The sequence below is a fragment of the Talpa occidentalis genome, unplaced genomic scaffold, assembly GCF_014898055.3.
Source record: "Talpa occidentalis isolate TD23 unplaced genomic scaffold, MPIMG_talOcc4v2.1 talOcc4.3, whole genome shotgun sequence".
NCBI classification, from domain to species: Eukaryota; Metazoa; Chordata; class Mammalia; order Eulipotyphla; family Talpidae; genus Talpa; species Talpa occidentalis.
In genome coordinates this window covers 117221224-117238430 of record NW_023603184.1, presented here as the reverse complement: position 1 = coordinate 117238430, position 17207 = coordinate 117221224, and the positions used below count along the sequence as shown (strand labels likewise).

The 17207-nt window shown below is 35.7% G+C and overlaps 1 protein-coding gene across 2 annotated transcripts in view; it reads left to right on the top strand.

The window, feature by feature from the left end:
* TMEFF2 (transmembrane protein with EGF like and two follistatin like domains 2) overlaps window positions 1-17207 on the top strand; it is a 231002-nt gene that overhangs the window by 33605 nt on the left and 180190 nt on the right. The gene's annotated exons all lie outside the window — the stretch shown is intronic.

The following is a 17207-nucleotide window of genomic DNA, read 5'->3' as shown; positions in this document are numbered from 1 at the left end:
GGCAATTCACCAATTAATGTGTTGGGGAAAGATGACTGCATCTTTCTCAAAAGGAAAGGACACTGTTGTCTCCAGAACCACCCAAATGTTTGACTTTCAAAGTCGTTTTTGCCCCAAGCCAAGTGACTAATTTGATTACAATTATGTATAACAAATTTGAAAGTTTTTGGAATTGAAAATGCACAATGCCTGAATTAGGATGGACATTACTTATGAAATCACTTCTGTCATACAATTTTCATCCAAATGAATGTGCTGCCTCATAGAGTGAATCTGTGTGGAAAGACTTGTAGAGTTGGGGGAAATCCACAGGGAGGAATGGGAAGTGAAATGGGAAGAAAATACTGAAAGATAGTAAAATGTTCCTCAGCATTTACTCTGTTTCCTCGGGGTGAATTCTACAATTGTCTAGCAATTTTCTAGCAATAAAATAGCTGTCCTGTGGTTGATAAGCCTTTAGCATGACAGAGTGATGACCCTAGATTGGATTCTTAGATTTAAATAGCTATTTGCTTTTCATAAGGCAAAGCTCTTTTCTCCTCTTGCCCCTCAAAATAGACTTTCTTCTGCTATCAACATTACTACTGCTTCTAGCTCCCACTTATGTGCTTAATTACCTTGGCATTAATGGCCTCTTTCCCAATTCTTCGCATATTTCTTTTTCCCTGTGTTTCATTTATCCTGACTTGGATTTAGCTAAAAAAAAGCTCTTTTGTAAACATTGTCAATCCATAAGCAGCTTCACCATGGCCATGTGCAGAGGCCATTTAGCTTGTACTTCAGGGCCCTACCTTTTCACAGACCCCTTCCAGGCCTCCATGCATAACTATATCTATAAAGCTTTATTTTTTTCTAGTGAAGTTCCACTACACTGTATAAACTATGGCTCTACAGAAGCTTGGCTCTTTCTCTGTCGATGAGTTTTAATATTCAGATCTTTGGCTCACTTTTCAATTGCTTTGTTGTTTTTGTTGTTATTTTATAGTTCTATAGGTAGCTTTTGCAGAGCTGATATTTTTCTTAATGCATGTTTTCTTTTTTTTTTTTTCTTCCCGGTAGCATCTTAGTCCAGAGTTGTGTCAGAAGCCAGAGCTTCCAATAGACTTCAATGGATTTTCAGTAATTCTTATAAAACATGGCATCATAAATCTCCATCACTAGAGTAGATAGTATACTATAGACATTACATGAATATATTCAACAAAGAATGTGCAGCATTTAAGCCAAACCAAATGGTGATACACACAGAGATGCACCCAAAGACTCATATTTCTTGTGCATCGGTGACTTTAGAATCAGTCACCTTGTGAAATATATTAGGTGTTCTCTTAGTTTCACCCATCTTGACCTCCGCTCTTCACACACACACACACACACACACACACATACACACACACACGCTCCACCTGAGATGTCTAAGGCTCTCGAAATTTTAGAAAGATTCTTCTTTACCAGGTAATATCACAATGCTAAGTGTATTGGAATACTAAATCTCTGGCTTCTATAATATCTATTTAAGTTATTGCTAAAGAAAATGGTGACCCAATAATTCTCACTGGTCCTATTACTTTTCCTTATTAACCTTGATCTCAGACAAACCTGAAATTCAAGTCTTTGATTTAGACTTCCAGGCCTCCAAAGAACTGTTATGGCAAGTGATTTTTCATTCATTCATTTAACATATTATGTATCAGGAACTTATTCTGGGGATATGGAAGTGAATACAATAGACAATAATCATGTTAATGTGACCGTGAAGTTTAGTGGAGCAGGACAGTGAGGGAAATATACTGAAGGATGGAGAAGGACTTTTTAATTACCTAGAGCATTTCCTTGAGCTAGATCTACAAACTTTCAATGCCAAACAGTCAGAGTAGGCTGTTGCTCAAAGGGACAAGTATGGCAATTCTTTGTATCACCAAATTTTATTAGATGTTGGATCCACACAGAGGTTGAGCTATACAATGGCAGTAAACTGAATATGAAATCATTAAAAATTAAGTTTTATGTTATTCTTTTGGGTGTCATGAGAGTAGCAAAACTAGCAGATTCAGTTCACAGAATCACAGCTTCGTCATAGAGATGAGTCATGGTGAACTAAAGGGACCATATTTTAATGAACCAATCTGGTTACTGTAGCTCATCTATGCTCAGCAGCAGACTGCCTGGGGAACAGGAGACAATCTATTTTTCAAATGAAGAATTAGTCCCCAGTGTTATTCTTCTGTCTTGATTCTCTTCTCAACACTATCCACTCTGTTCCTTCTTGAATATTCGTTTGCCTTGGGGCTTGCCTTAACTACAAATAATGATAGCACAGAACAATTTTGATTATTGTGGTTGCAATTCCCCATTTGGCATTTGTTAACAAATAGGAATTACCAAATATTTATTATGTGTCTATGGTGTTTACAGCACAGTGGGCTTAGGAAGGAGTTTTTAAAAGATGATCTCTTCCTTGAAGAGGAACTGATAGTCCTTCAGGAGACTGAAAACATGCAATGAAATAATCAGATCAAAAAGTGAGATGTATAGTCTTTCAGAAATGAATGATGGATTGGAAGGTGAGTAGTCAGTAGGGAGAAACTTAGGAGTTGGAATATGAGTTGAGCCTGCATGGCTTATATTTTTAATAATTGGCATTTTATCATCTTCCAATTTGCTTTTTGCTCAAGTTCACAAAATAAACTCTTTCTATCGACAAGCAGATGGTACACAATTATTTTTACTTTTGGTACCAACTGATTATTTTGTGAGTAGGTTTGGTTCTTTTTCCAGTCTAGGAGAGGATTCCTAACTTGATTGGTAAGTGTTTAGTCTCTCATTAGTTCTAGAAGTGCTTAAGTTTGGAATAAGTTCTAGTGTCAGGGAACTGGGGTGGAAACCAAAATATCCGAGAAACAAACAATTTTCATTTTAATCAAGGTAATCATGGTAAATTTTTATGGTTTGTGATAGTCTAATATAAATGCTTTAAAGTAGATATTGAATATATTATCTTCTATTGAGTGCCATGTAGCATTATTTACAAAATATACTTATAAGCACCAAATATATGCCAACTGATGTCTAAAATGCTTGGTTGTATCATATCTGTCTAGTTTTCACTTAATTACAAATAGAAATAGTAGATACAAACACAAATAGAAATAACAAATCTATAACTACAGTATGTTAAGGGCCTAATCTCCAAAACATATACAAATAAAGATTGCTCTTCAAACTTTATCCTTCATGAAACTATAATCACAGCTCAACAATAATGCCATCAGTCAATAGAATTTTTAAGTCTGTATTTCATTCAGTCTGTCTTTGAGAGCCAGTACACAACTGCACAAATAAAATTCTCTACATTGTTGTGAAAATCATATTTAAATAAAAACAGTATTGTTTTGCTTGATTGCCTGCCTCATTCATTTATATAGCCAGTTTACATGAAGCTCATACTCTCAGTGTGCCAGGCACCATGCCAGGGAAGCATCAATCTTGCCTCTAAGAAATTTAGCACAAGTACAAGAAGAGTCTGTACTAGTAGGTAAGAGTTTGGAAAATGAACAGGAATTGAAGAGCCATTTGAGACAGAGGAAATGGCATGTAAATACATGGAAGTGTGGAATAGCATGGCATTTTCAGGGAACAACAGATGGTTTGGCAGGACTAGAATGTGAAATGCAAGGAGAGGAAGATTGCACATGATGCTAAAAGTTATTTTAAGCCAAACAATGAAAGATTTTCTTAAGCTTAAAAAGATTTTGCATTATCAAAATTTTTGTGTCCTTTTTGTCATAGTTCAGAAGAAAGTTCTAGAAGTCTGCTCAGTTTTACTTTCACTAAAATGTGAAAGATGAAGAACAGAAGGAACAATAGTATACATAAACCTTGTAGTGCAGTATGTGGTAGCAAAGTGATGTCTGCGTCTTGAGAATTAATTATTTCCCATTTTATACTCAGGATACTAAAACTCATTTTTTATGTGAATGTGTGTGTGTTTTATTGTTTTAATACTTAAAATGCATTGTCTTACTTTATACAACTTAAGTAATAGACATTCATCTCCCACTTTAAAGATGGGAAAACTGAGGCTCAAAGGAAAAATCATTGACTAAGAAGATCTCTAGGTTCCTAAGAGAGAAAATTAAGATTCAAGCATAGATCTGTTTGATACCAAGGTTAATGGCTTATACTGTGCTGCTCCTTTCCCTCAGTCAAGATTCCTCTATATCATTTTCAAATATGAGCACCCTCTGTTCTGAGAAAAATGTAAACCCTTCTTTAAACGGTCCCAAGTCTCTGCTAGGAAACGTTGATGTTGATTTCCCTAAATTGTAATATTCATGTTACATATTTTGGAGTTTGTTCAGGGAGAATATTTCATACCTATCTTAAATTCAGCCTTCTGTACAAACTGCATCTTGGCCCATTAATTCTCAATTTAGGTTAAAGAACAAATGGGAATATGGCAAAGTCTCTAAGCAAGACGAGGCTGTCAAGTGTGACCTTAGGAAAATAAGTGAACCTCCTTGGACTTCAGTCCTCTTCTCTAAATTGAAAGCTTGGACTAATAATCCTAGTGGTCTCTTTTCATGCCCTCTGGATTCTGAACATACTCTGGAATAAATGGCATTTAGTTCTATAGATACGGTATATGCTGGCTTAGAGGTGAGAGAACACTTTAAGTGTGATTATTTTATAACTGCCAAATTCAGAATCAGATTTGAGAACTGTGATTTTTGTGTTTATTTTTAAGTACTCTCATGGCCTGCATATTTCTGGCATATGTAGGATTTGTTACTGGTGATATACCCGGTTTATAAACAGAAAATTGTTCTTTAAAAACAGAGTATCAATGTGTTTAAATTTAAATCAATAGAAACAAAATAATCAGGAAGGCCTATTAATTGCATTATAGAGTGTGTGTTACTAGGGGGAGGCAGTAGGGTGCAGAGGTGAAGGACGCAGGCTCTGTGTCAAAAAACTCCCTGGGTTTTAACCCTGGTGGTGCCATTTCCTGTGGGATTTTAAGCAAGTGAATTTCATGTGCTGCACCTTCATCTTCTCATCTGTAAAATAGTTTCTGTTTCATAAAGTTGCTGTGAGGATTTAATGTGTCAGTGTATGTATACTACCTAGAATAGTACCTGAACCATGTAAGCATTCACAAAATATTACCATTTTGGATGAGAGATCATCCTATAGAATAAATGGATGAAATAAAAATATTGGTGGTAAGTTGCAAGAGGGTAGACTTTTGAAAAAAATTATTATTTGTTTGTTTGTCTCTTCCACTCACAGTTGTATATTTAACACTAGTATAAGTGCCTGGTTCAGATTAGATACTGCTTAGATATTTGACGAGTTAAAGAACTGGTCAAAAGTAAATGGTGTGGCAGATTCTATTATCCTGTTTATCCCAACATTCCCTTGTATTTTAGTATTTCTTATGTTCAAGGCTTTATCCAGATGCTATAAATCATGTAACACAGTGAGTGATAACTAACAGCTTTAGTTTCCACACTGACTCCTATTCTAGGTTCTTTGTGATTTTAAGCAGAAATATCTGAAAATCTTAGACATCATAAAAACAATTGTTAAGATTCATCTTTGTTTTTTGGAAAGTAAAAAAAAACATCTGAGTTCTACTTACTTAGACATTTCACAGGGTTTGGCAGTGTTTTTGTTAGAGCAGTAACTTTATTGATCCAGCTGTTGCAGTTGCTACTTCTGCAGCTGCTGGGCCGCACTGCCAAATACTTTGAATGGGTTGAAACTGATTTTATGGAGAAAAAGAATGCAGGCATGCTAGAAATGCCAGTAACTCTCTCTTCTCCCTTGTCAAATTAGAAACCGTGACCTAGAACCATAGATTGCCTATTCAGGAAGCCTATCCTTCTGGATACACATTAATGCCTACGTTGAATAGTCTAACTGATAAAAATCCCACACAGTCTTAGTTTTAATAATGATGTTTCAAAATACAGTTATGTAAACCAAGTGTTTATAGGTTTTTCACAATTTTAATTCTGTTTTATTAAAAAGTCTTTATTCTTTCCTATAGAGACTCCGTTTCCAAGTCACTTTTGATTTACCGGAGTGGCAAGGACAGCCACTTTTTAGTTAATGAAACAAAATTACTTCTCCCAATAGACTCTAAGTCAAAAACATGCTGATATTTAAGGTGCTTTTCAACTTTATACTATTTAAAATATTTTATTGTTGTCTAAATGATTTTTTGGAAGTAGAAGCTTTGAAAAAAAAAAGATCTCAGAAAACAGTAGAATTAAATGGCTGCTATCCAGTGGGGGGCATTGCCCCAGTGAAGGAAATTTCACTTTCTGTTACAGGAAGAGTTATTGATAGCCAGTTTAAAACTTCCAGAAATGGTATGGAATTTTTTCCAATAAGATCTCACAGGCTTTCTGAGAGGAAACAGGCAAAAACAAACACCTAAGCCTTTTCTCCCCAAGATATAGATGCAATGTTACTGAAAACAGAGTGGAGAAAGAAGCTTTCCAGAGACAGGGGGGTGCGGAAGGGAGAGCAGGTTGCCCTGTATGGGGCTTGCGAAAATGCACCTCTGATTCACTTGACTGTGGAGGAGGAATCCAAGCAGATCTGGTGTCTGTCTGAGCAGGCTCCAGATAAAATAGATAAAAGAACATAATTTCCACCAGCAAAATGGAGGCACAAATAATCTAGATAATTAAAAAGGAATGCTACAGTGTTGAAAACATAAATGATGAAATTTATTAAAGTGGGTATGAAGGTCTATTATGGTGTTCTTGGGGAACACAGGTATGGAAGTCAATTCTCAGTACAAACCCTCCACTAATTTTGATCTGTGGAATCTGAAGAATGACCATCAGTCATGTTTAAGTCAAATTTAAATTAGCATGCTTGTTACAGTAGTGCAAGTGTTCATGAAGTGCAAGTGTTCATGTCTCATGAACACTTATCTTAATATGCTCAAGTCATAGACTCGATCAAAAAGATCTTGTGCACAGCACTGTAGCCATGCCTGTTCTGTTCCTTAGAAAAGGCTGACCCAGGTTTCATATTATTTGGTATCCCCCCCCCCAATACATACCTTCCATTTCTGAACAAGACAAGTCACAAACGGGGATTCCAGATTCTGCCATGTAACACTACCAGGTCAGGTCCGTTTCCCTTATGGTCTTTCAACTCCCCTAATCAAAGGACATAAGAGACCCACTAGGAGCACACACAGAAACTCTTCCCGATTTTCCAAAGGGACTGTGTCTCTAATCAAAGACTGGTTCATGGAACTAGCATTGCATTTAGATTCTTCTACCTTTAAATTTAAGATACAAGTATAGTTTTTTATTCACCTCCCCCCACACACACATATTCACCCTGAAAGAATATAAGCTAGTTTTGATAAAATTGTATCTAAAAATGAAAAAGCTATTTTATGTTTATTTACTGGTTGAACCTCTGCCAACAGTTCCCTGTGCTCCAAATAGGCATCAGCCATCTCATGCATATTTAAGTAGCATCAGCACTTTCGCCCCATGTGAGTGTACAGTATTCCAAGCATTAGAATGTACATCGGCATCTGTGGCAGATCAGCATCTTTCAGAACAGAAACAAACACTGTAGACAATCTACAGTGTGCATTTTTCATACCACAGGTGTTGATTTCTCCCTCAGGAAATATGAGAATGGTAAATCAACAGATATTAGCCATCATGAGTTATAGTCTGTCTTCTAAGTGTCAATTTTAAATAGTCTAATTAGAATGTCACGTGGTAGGCAAAAGTATGATGGCCCGTCTGCTCAATAGTTGTTGGTCTGTTGTGTACAGGGTAAAGTTGACACTGGCCTCTGATCATGGGCCCACAGTGAGTCTGCATAGAAGTGGTGATGCTTCAGCAAATACGCCTCAGAGAACTGACTAGGCATCAATATTTTGGCACATAAGAAATGTGTAGTTGCCGGGAGGAAAAATGCAGTGGGAAGTTGGATGCAAATCATCTGTGAAAATTTTTTTTTTTTTCAGAAATAATACCATTAAACAGGTATATCTTGCTGTGTAATATGTGTCCAAGTTACTTACAGGTGTTAGCATTAAAAATTAAATGAATATAAACTCAGTTTAGTCTTTACCTTTTTCTCATATATAAAATATATATTCAAATATATTTCTTTTATAAAGATCTAGTATATACTTGAGCAAACTGATTCTTGACTGATAATGTTATCAAGAGTAATAATTCAAATATTTAAATATAGGTGCACCACTAACTCTTGAACAATTTTCTTAATATTAATATTACTAACCAATGGACTAGGGGCAAGATTATGGTAGAGGGTTATTGGTGCTTGGTAGAGGGTGTAGTTTGGCAGCATATATTTGAAGAGGTATGAACCTCTACTCCTAAAACATAGATACAGCATCATAAACGAACATTATCTCATATAATAAATAATTTTTAAAAAGTCAACCTTACAGTCATTTTAAATGAGATATCAAGTTACTATTTTTATACATGACACTAAATTTTAAGGTTCTATTGGAGACTGACATATGACCAGTTCTTTTTTATAGTGGATACTAATAAATTCACTGAGATAAAATTTTGGTTAACTATGTGCTATATATACTTGTTTCTGTTTATAATATTAGTTAAAAAAACAGTTTTTATTTTCTCTTAAGTTTTTATTATCACTGATCTGGAGATTATTCCAATGTAGTATTGTTGTTGTTGTTGTTGTTTGCACACATTAGACAAATAAAACTGTTAGTTAAGTAAATCATATGTCATTAATCTATCAAATGACTCCAAGTTATTATATAATTTTCTTTTTTACTAATCTATAATCCTTTCTCATTACGATTAAAACAAATATTTAAGGTCTGTCTCCCTTGTACAGTCTCTTTGTACAGGCAGTATAATAGATACTTTGAAGATATTAGCTTTGAGTCTTTACAACAATCCCCAAATAAGCTTTGCAATTGATTAGAGTGAGTTTCTGTGGTTGCATCAAATCTTTTTTTTTTTTCTCATGACCCTATTGTAGTATATGTTGTCTTAATTTCTCTCTTACTCAACTATCTTCCATAAGGATAGAAAAACAGTATCAACGGTATCAAATAACTGAATGCCTGTAAAATAAGATCGAAGGAAATCTCTGCTTCCGGTGCCACTTTAGTCCTTTGAAATGGTATAGATCTGGAGGTGAAGACCCCTATGGGCAATATCGTATCATAATGCAAGCCTTGCATTTATTTAATACTTAACAATAGTCACTCATAGTCACCCTAGTGTTGTCCTGAACAAGGCAGTATGGATTACTGAGTTATGCATGATATAAAAGTTGGCAGCCATCCTAGGGCACTCAGTTCTTGATTATGCATGAATGCATTATTCTTTTGTGGGTAACACATGTTCCTCTGGTTTACCACCCCCTAATTGCTATTATGAGACTTCCAGCCCTCTTTCTCCTGAACAGATCTTTTCCAACCACTCTAGAAGCCCCTAAGGACATTTACTCATGAGATTCCCTAACAATTACCCTCCGCCAACATAGATCATCTACCATTTGCTCCTCTCAGACCTGATTCTCTTTGTTCGTGTTGATCAGGAAGCCAGGTGCAGATTTCCTAGGGATACAGCTCCAAGTCACTGGTGCTGCCACCTGTTCATGCTGCCCCAACATCAGCCTATGGAAACACTGATCTCTAAACCCCCGCTGCAGTGTGGAGAATGAGGAGACTGCCTCGTGATAGTCCCAAAGGGGTGAAGTTTACAAATATTAAAGAAAAAAAGAAAATATATATAATACTATTTCAATTTCTGCTTATACTTCTAGGCTAGAGCACACTTTTTTTTGATAAACATTTTTTTATTGAGTTAATGTTGGTTTACATCATTGTTTCCATAATAGAAGTATAGGATTCCCCCTTCCTTCAGGCATTGTTGCCAGAGTGTACCCACCACCCAAAGAACCCTTAGAACACAAATCTTTTAAAATGACTCCTAAACTCCAATCAGCTCTTCTTTTATTTTCCATACATAAAAAAATATATTTCATCTTTTCCATACTTCCCTTCCTATTCTCTAATCAGCATATTTGCTCCTAGACTCAGTTTTTATATTTCACAATTAACTTGTAAAAATGGAACTTTTAGCTTTTCTGAAAAAGTCTCTATACAATAGTCATGATCATCATCTTTAAATGTTGTTTGGTTCTCTGATTCCCATTATTGCTGGAAATGGGAACATCTGGAGAGCTTTAAAAAAATGGATTCCTGGGGTTTTAACCTAGATAATAAGTGGTTTCTAGGAGAGAAAAACTCAAAGGAAATAATGTTGTAACACCTAGTTCATGGTGAACTTATTTTTTTAAACAATGTTTAGCATTTTTTCTTTTTTTAAATTTATTTATGCTACAAGAACTGAGGTACAGGCCAGAGGTGCAGGGGGGAATGAGAAGATTCACCAGAGACAGAGTGGGGAACAGAAACAGGAAGATCTACTGAAATACACTGCTGAGGGGGGCAGTGGGCAAGACAGGAGAGGTCTGCTGTGCCATGTGGGTTGCTCCCTGGCTGGGGATCAAACTCATGCCACTGTGGCTGATGATAGCTCACTAGCGCTGAGACTTTAACCACTGTGCCACCAGGGAGGCCCCCACCCAGTAATTCTTAGTTTTATTTTCAACCATATTTTCCATATGTGGAAGAACAAGATATGTCTCAAAAATCACAAATAGAATTTATTACTATCCGTAATACATAGTACATGCCACAAGACATTGGTTTCTAGAAATTTAGACGCAATTGTTCTACAATGGCCATCTATCAGTCAACAGAATGTAAAAGTTGTACTAAATGCAGGTTACAAAATACCAATTTATTGTAGTTGAAAGCTATGTAATATTTTGTCTTCATTGGATCATGTCTGTAACAATATAGAAATAACCCCTTCACTGAGAAATCATGTAAAATTATATATGTTAAATATAAGATATATTTATGAGGACACTCCTTTCTTTGGAAGGTGTGATTAAAACACTTATCACCACTGGTTATTTTCCACTGTTTCTTGAGGGAGCAGTGTAACCATTATTACTATTACGTAAACGCTAATTTTGAGTCCAATTATATGGTGCCAGTATAGAAAGAACTTGACACATTAAGTTTTCTTATTCAAAACTTCATAACCAAGGCATTTTCTAGATTAGATGTGCCTTAATTTCCCCCCAGCTTTTTAGTTCACAGCTCCATTTCTTCAAATATTAAAAATCTCCTAGAAGAGCCTTTAATAAGCACTATACTCTAATAAAGAAAAGACCCAAATGGAGCTTGAAAAACAGAACAAACATAACCGGGCTTTTTCTTCATTTTCTCCTTCCTATCCCCTCACTCTGCTTGTCTTTGTCGCTCTTATACACCCACTCGTACATATTTTTGGAGGCAGAAGAGCCCTGCTTCCTTTTTGTGCAAATTAAATTGCAATAAAGAAAAAAAAAATGTTGATGTGAAGCTGAAATACACTCATCAGGCTAAGGAACACTTCTGGATCAGCTTTCACTGAACGTCATCCTGAGGGACTCAGCCCCCTTCTCAAGGGCCCACACATAACCCACAACCCCTCCTGCCCTCCCAGAGCCTGTTCAACAATGAACGGGATTTGAAGGCAAAATTAAAATCCTGATAACTGTACTCATGTAATGATTGGGGGGATGTGATCTCTGGGAATGGGGGGAAAGTAAACCATTCCCCTTTTCTTTTTTTGCTTCTTTTTGTGGTTTTCTTGTCATTCTAAAAAAAAGAGAAGAGAAGAGAAGAAAGAAACTGGAAATGCTGTGGGACTTAGGGACCTGCTGGACAAAGAAGATAATCTAAAAATACATTTGTTTAAATATTTTTAAAAAAACGATCCGCTCTAGAATTTGTCTTCTTTTGAGGTAATCTGTTACACAAGGCTGCTATAATTTGGCTTTCAGCAGTAACAACTAGTTATGCCAAAAACGGATCATAAATAATGTCTAGACAAATGCAGTGTTTTTATTCCAGAGGCAGCCAACAGATGCTTTGTGTCCCCTGCACGTTCTTGCCGACCAGATTAATTTCTCACCATGCCTTTACTCTGTAATGCCTCAGAACAAAACAAATTTAAAATGTGTCCTTTGGCCACTTGGACTTCCTCAGATCACTCACTGTAGCATTCTTCGGTAATAACAAAGAATAAACTGCCTTTTTAAAGGCTCTTCTGATAGTAGGCAATGACTTATCACTCAGCTCCACATAGGCAAGGAGATCACAGGCAGAGTAATAAGTACTCCAGAGATGTTCTGCAATTGTCAAAATTCTGTACCATGTCAAGTGTGGAAAGAAGGACAAGGCAAGAAAATAGAAACCTTAGGGGGACAGAAATCTCAAGTTTCTCCATGGACTGTCGATCAAATGCATGATTATAATTTCTGATAACCTTGTCTTCTCCTATGATGACATTCACATTGTAGTGGAAACTATGAAACCTTTCTGATCAGGCCCCTCTTCAGAATGCATGTTATAGTTGGACAAATAACATTACTGCTTTTCCAAATGGAATAGTAACAGGATTTAAAACATCAGACTCTTATCTTTTCAATCCTGATGAACAGAACAGAAAGGTCAGTGGAACTTGCCTTTAAAATATAGCCCAGATTGCTATGTCTATGAAACCTAAATATAAGCACTAGCTGCAGCGATAGTGGGAAACATGATGGAGCTTTCCATTCATTATAAGCAATTCTCCTAAGCTCTATAGACAGACTCCTTAATTGAGAAACAGGCATAACCAATGAATTTTTATGAGTGTATTCGTTCTGGAATTTTTCTTCATAATGCAGTCAGTTTATTATATTAAAAATGTATATCACAACTGAAGCAGTTTTGTGAAATAGGCATTAATACAGTACTATATTCATTTGTTTGTACCTTGGGGATGTAAAACAAACAAACAAACAAACAAACAAAAGACAAACTGCTTACTGCTTAAAAAATCATAGCCATTCAATAACTAATGGCAGTGATGTTGGAAGTCAGGAAAATGCTTCCATGGGATCCTAGTCAAGTGTTGGATTTGGTTATAATGAGATTGAAGGGTTACTTGAAATTGAATCAAAATGTAGCTCAACTGGATATTAATTCTCTTTAATATCAGTTGAAAACAAAACACAAAGATAACTGAATCACAATACTTGTCACTACAAGTCTTTAGGCTATGAGGAGCCTAAAGTGTGTTTATGGATCTGGGTATATGGATACTCATGATGACTTAATCTTTACCATAACTATTAGAGATCATGCTATATTTTTTAAAGATTTATTTATTTATGCACATAAGAACTGGAGTGTAAGCCAGAGGTGTGGGGGGTGAGAGGATTCACCAGAGATAGAGTGGTGAACAGAACATGCAGATCTACTGAAACACACTGCTGAGGGGAGCAGCAGGCGAGGCAGAAGAGTCCATGTGGGTTAGCTCCCTGGCCGGCCCAGGATCAATTTGTGCTTCAGTGGCTGGTGATAGCTTGCTAGCACTGTCTTTAACCCCTGCACCACCAGGGAGACCCCACTCCATATTTTGAATACCTATATGAGTTTCTCCTTATTTCTGTGGCTACTGATACCAATAATGTTGCAAAGGAAAGCCTGGAAGCTATTTTAAACATGAAGATTACCCCCAAAAGTGGTAAGCTAAAGTGCAGTCCATTGTGATCTTTATATATCGTAGTATCTAAACGTTGTCTCAGTGAATATGTTATTCTAGTTAAAAATAGAAACCTCATATGAGGTCTTGAAAATTAAAATGGAAATGCTTACGTTTCCTTTATTGTAATTACAGTTCTTCCTTTGAACTCCTAAAATAAAAAATTCCCATACAACCTCAGAAACCAATATTGCTTATCTTTTCCCCGTAAATGGGGAAAGCCGTTCAAGGGTAGTCACCAACCATTAATATGACACTGGGTGTTCTTATGCAAGTTTCTCTAGCCAATATTTCCCAATGGTATGTTGGAAGATTTTTTTTTTTTTTTAGTTTTAAAAGTGTTGCTAAAAAATGTGCAATTGGAAAATAATTTACACATTCAGACACACACACAAATTACAGGCTGTCGCTATGGGACTCTATACAGCTTACAAATTCAAAAAATAGGATATTCACATTCTCTCAATGAATCAGAAATGTAGCAGTCCACATGACTAAGCAGATGACTAAGCAGACACTTGGTGAAAGAGCTTGCGAATCAGGCTGTAAGGGAAATGCTGTCATCAGACACTAAAAATCTAACTTAATTATCACTTAAAGTCAATGTGGAAAATTAATTTAAATAGTTTTTAAGCCATTAATTCTCAGCCTTTTTCCTCCTTCCACACCCATTCAGTGTCATGTTGTAATGTAGCCCAATATTAAAAATTATCAAATGTCAGGGCCTCCCTGGTGGCGCAGCGATTGAGCGCTGGGTTGCAAAGCTGCCAGCAGCCTCTGCAGCACAGGTTCGAACCCCGGCCACCGGGCGAGGGTCTCACATGGCGCACCGACCTCTCCTGCCGCGCCCGCTGCTCCCCTCAGCAGTGTACTTCATTGGTCTGCCTGCTCTGCTTTCCCCTCTGGCTCTGATGAATTCTCTCACCCTCCCGTGCTTCTGACTGTACCCAGTGCTTGTATAAATAAATAAATAAATCTTTAAAAAAATATATCAAATATCAGACATTTAAAAACCCAAATCTGGAATTTCTGTTAATCATTTTTTATAACATTTTTATGTTACCTTTTATTGAGAATAATCTGTTTTTGTTCTGACTGTATAGATTTAAAATTTTCTTATATTTGCTATATAGGGATAGCACCTTCTCTGATGCTAGTATATCAGTTATTTTCTCTTGTGTGATGTTTTTATGAAGATTCTTCAGGGTCTTACTTTTATATCGTCTTTGTGAGTTCATTTATTTTATAAATACAGAAGTAAACATGTTTTATTTCACTCATCTGGTGCCATATAGATATGGGGAGTTTTCAGTTAATTAGTTCACTTTAACAACTGATAAGCTATTTTTCAATTTTTTTCTTCTTTCTTTGAAAGGGTCCCAAAATCTAGTGGTGTCATAGTGACATAATAAGAACAAACTGATATGATACTTGATATCTCCTGTTCTTCATGCCCCCCCAATGCTTTTTTGTTTGTTTGTTTAGAGAAAGAAAAGGTTTATTGAGGAGAAAAGGAACAGAAATAAATTATCCCCCACCAACACTTTTTAACCATCTTCTTTCCTCCCCCTTTGGTAGGCTCAGTTTCACAGTCAGATTTCTAGGGTTTGTGTTTTTGGTTTCACCTGACACCATGTTTTATTTCTTTATTTTCCATATAAAAGTGAGATATTTGTCTTTCTCCTTCAATTTTCTTTTCTTTTCTTTTTTAAAGATTTATTTATTTATGCATACAAGAACTGGGGTACAGGCCAGAGGTATGGAGGTTGAGAGGATTCACCAGAGACCGATGTGGAGGAGAACAGGCAGTTTGACTGAAATGCACTGCTGAGGGGAGCAGCAGATGAGACAGTCGAGGTCTGCTTTGCCATGTGGGTCACCTCCCTGGCTGAAGATAGAACTCGTGCTGCAGTGGCTGCAGATTGCTTCATAGTGCTGTGCTTAACCCCTTGAGCCACCAGGGAGGCCCAACTTTCTTTTATTTAGCATCAACTCCTACACTCCAGCTCCATCCATGTTGTCCCAAATGGCAAGGGTTCATCTTTTTTAATAACTGAGTAGTAAGTTTACCATATCTGTGTAAATTTACCACATCTTCTTAATCTACCCATTCATCCTTAGGTGCTTAGGTTGTTTCCATAAATTACTTTCATCTTTCAAACAGAACAGTTGCCATCTACAAAGTCAGGTTAGAAATAATCTCACAAATGAGTATGATATTTAATAGGGAATTTTATGATATTTAATAGTTTTAATTATACAAACATGTATAATTAGGTGGTTTAACAAACCACCTAATAGTAGCATGTATAGAAGCATTGTTTTTTCTTTGAATAAGGTGACAAAAAAAGCTGAATGAAAGGAAAACACTTCTATATTTGTCCTTATTACTTTTGAATAAATTAATCTATTGTCATTCACTTTCTCTGGAATAAGATCCAAACTATTATCAGCACAAATTTGAAATATACATGCACATTCAAATATGTTATACATGTGTACACATATGCATGTGCATAAATTAGCCAATTTTGTGATTGCTTACAAAACAAAGAACAGAATCAAGTTAAAAGAAGTATGGGAAATAACTCAGTAAAGTATTACTAGAGAAGAGAGTGGTAAGCTAAAAGTAATTTCAGTCTCTTCTCTACTATTATTGGGATACTCAAAGCAGAAAATAGGATAAAAATAGAAAAATTAAAATATATAAATAATTTTTTAACTTCAAATAAATCCACGTACCTATTCTCCAATACTATGCCCTTAGTAATTAAAAATATTCAATTTTCATATTAATCTTCTTTAAAATAGAGGGAGGGTAAAATTTTCCAAGTGATATATAATAAATGAAATTAGAAGATGTGATTGATGATGATGGTGAATATTTGGGAAGAAGTACAAGTCCTTATGAATGAGACTTTTTCTTGTTCTCCTTAGTATACTTGAACAGAAATTGAAAAAAAAAAAAACCTCAGGAATTATGTTTTTCCTACCAAGTAACACAAGATTTATAATTGAGTAAATATTAAGATATCAGCTGAAGTTTAAAAATAATTCAATAATACATGTAGTGTTAATTTTTATAATGTAGCTCCTTATGTAAGCTCATAAAGGTTTAAATAAAACACAAACTCACCTAAGAGCAGGACTTTATGAAATAAAAAGTCAAGTGAAATAATCAGCTATATATTCTTTCATTCTAAATTCAAGGTGACTATTAATATCACCAAAAAGAGAATATAGGTCTTCTATTCTACAAAGAAATCACATCAGTGCAGAAAATTCTACAGAAGATGATAACACTACTCAGAAATTAGTGAAAATTGGTGGTTGTCATGGGGATACTTAAATTACAGAAAGACATAAATCAAGAAATGATGAATGCAATTAATTTTTCTTGAAGTTCAACTGATGCAAGGTAAAAGCATATTATGTGAATGTTTAGCCACCCATGATATTAAAAAAAAGGAATAAATACAAAATTTGCAA